We start from the raw sequence: 2,980 nt of genomic DNA, 5'->3' as shown, positions 1-2,980 counted from the left end.
ATATATATATATATATATATATATATATATATATATATAATGCTACTTCTACAATGTTTATGACAAAATTTGTTTCTTTTATTAATGTTGTAACTGAAAATTATTACTTTTATTCTGTATAAATTACTGCCACATTAAAACCTGAACTTCACAAACTTATGGTATTAAATGCATGCTTTTTATCTGTTTTAAATTGTCACACCAGTTAGGACAGTAGAATTCCACACTTCTGGTGGTATGTTTAAAATAAACAAGAACTATAAAATATAACTTATTTTTTGCATTCTTCTTTAGTCCTGTAAAAATATGTTGCTAAATAAAAATTTCATTTTCAATAGTAATTTCTTTCTACATTTTAAGCAAATAAATTATCTTCTTTCAGACTTAAAGCAAAAAGTTTTGTCTTTTCTTTAGACAGCAATAAGTCCCTTATATGATCTTCTAGATACTTTTGAGTAAATAATATCGGCTCAAATTTTTCTTCAGCTAAGTATTCAGACTCTTTAAGAGGTCTAGCACCTCCACTAGTTGCAACTTTATCACTGTCCATTTGATCATCTGCAGAAGCTAGTTTGGGGGAAGGGAATAGGTATTGTTTCATCAAGCTGGATTGGTCTATGACTAACATAGGTTTGAACACAATCATATAGTTGCTCCTTGTGGAAAGTTCAGTTATATGAAAACTACAAAATTAACAGTTGATGTGATGATCTCTTTATCCTCTCCACATCATCGATGGCTTCTTTTTGTTCAACCAATCATTGTCTGTTTGAACAAACAGAACATATTGAATATAGTGCCCACAGCTATCTCGGTCACCTATGTGATAACCAAAATATATCTGGCACATTTACATAAATTTTGATAGGGGCCAGTAGGCAGAAGGCCATCAAATTGGCTGATGAGGCATCAAAGGTTGCCTAAAGGTGGCTATGGATCAGGAGAGGCAAGCCCTGGAAAAAGAAATACTACCAGGGTGGTGCAAGCTGGACATGAGCTGGGACTTGATCAACCCCAGCTGGACCACCTGGCTGAGGCTATCTAGTTGTTGAAAGACCTAAAACACCTAATGACCTTAGGAAACATCACTGATGACCTATAGAAAATCTTGTTATTGTATTTTAGTTATATGAAATATCAGAAAAGGTATGACAATTTTTACATTCACAAGTCACGTTAATTAACCTTTAAGCACATTGCATTTTCTCTAGAAAAGTTTCCCCTGTCACTACAGAGGAGAAAACTCATACAGTGACATGATGCACCCACAGTGCGCTAAAGGTTAAATGATAATGAGTTGAATAAATACTCTGAAAAACAGAAAATATTTCAAATAATAATTACAAAAATAAAATGGATTTCATAGCAAAATCTCAAAATGCTACAGAAAAACTGAAGACAGTTTTGAAATCAGCATAAAAAATTTTTTTTTTTTTGTTCGCCCTAAATCTTCTGCAGTGGAAAAAATTGTTGACCAGTGAACTCTACATTGAGTGACTGGTTGAGAGACTGTAATTAATTGGGTTTGTTAACTTTGTTTCTTCTATTGTTTTGCTGGGGCACCTTAATCTATCTTGATACCTTTTCAAAAGAATTTGTGGAGTAGTAGGGATAGCTCACACTCATATATCAAACACTTATGTTTTGTGCTTGACTTGGGTGTGTGTGTGTGTGTGTGTGTACATGGCTATGTGAGGTTAAGAAACTTGCTTCCTAACCACATGGTTTGAGGTTCAGTCCCACTGTATGGCACCTTGAGCAAGTGTCTTCTACTATAGCTCTGGGCCAACCGATGCCTTGTGAGTGGATTTGATAGACAGAAACTGAAAGAAGTCCATCATGTGTGTATGTACGTATTTTGTACCCTGCCACCATCATACAAGAGATGTCTATTTCCAGTTTTCTGTGAAAAACATGTCTGGCCATGGAAAATATAACCTTGTTTGGAAACAGGTGGGGACTGTCACCAGAAAGGGTATTCAGCTATAAAAAATGTCTCAACAAATTCCATCTGATTCATGCGGGCATGGAAAAGTGGACATTAGATGATAATAAGTAGCTATTACATAAGTGCACGCACACACACACACACACACAACCTATACATCTAATCAAAAATAGTTGTTTGGCTTAGTATCTATGTGACACAGGTTCCTTGATCAGGTCTGGCCTGCTGCTTAAACAATTACAACACGTGCACACACACACACACACACACATACATGCACACAATCATGCAGACAGACAGGCAGACAGACAGACAGACAGATATGCATTATTTCTAAAGTTATGTATGTAAGTATATATTATCAAGAATATATGTGACAATGGTTTATGCAGATGTTTTAAATAAACAAAATAAATAAACACCCAAAATAAAGAGACTGATAATTATGTAAAGCACACACAAAAAAAACAGGCCAGTCCTAAATGAACAGATTTATGTCTTAAAACCTTTCAACCATGACTGTTCCATCTTTCTGCATATTTAAGACTACATTATCCAGTGTCTCTTTCAAAATGGTAGTGTGTGATTTGAGGCAGATTTAGTTGTTATTTCTAGCAGGTCAAATGGCTATGTAGAGGCTCCCACATTGGCAATTAACATATTTCATATTTTCTTATTAGGACAGCCAGGTGGCATTAGCTCAATGAAGTCCATTGAGCTAATGCCACCCGATATTAATACTGAACAAACAGGATGCTGCCAGCTGTTGCTTTGTTTTCATATTTTGTTCCAAATCACGGAGAGAATGAGAGAAATTTATATACTTCTGATGGTTTTGGTATACATCCTGCATGAAGATATGTATGTATGTGCATTGTGTGTGTAGCTCTCTCTCTCTCTTTATATATATATATATATATATATATATAGTAGAAAAAGAAGTATAAAGTCCTTAGAATAATATATATTTGAAAAAATGAACAGAAATGACTTTTCTGATAACTATTACCTCTTTAATAATTAGATGTTTAT

This window comes from Octopus bimaculoides, chromosome 3 (genome assembly GCF_001194135.2).
Source record: "Octopus bimaculoides isolate UCB-OBI-ISO-001 chromosome 3, ASM119413v2, whole genome shotgun sequence".
Classification (NCBI taxonomy): domain Eukaryota; kingdom Metazoa; phylum Mollusca; class Cephalopoda; order Octopoda; family Octopodidae; genus Octopus; species Octopus bimaculoides.
This window is presented reverse-complemented; position numbering follows the sequence as displayed.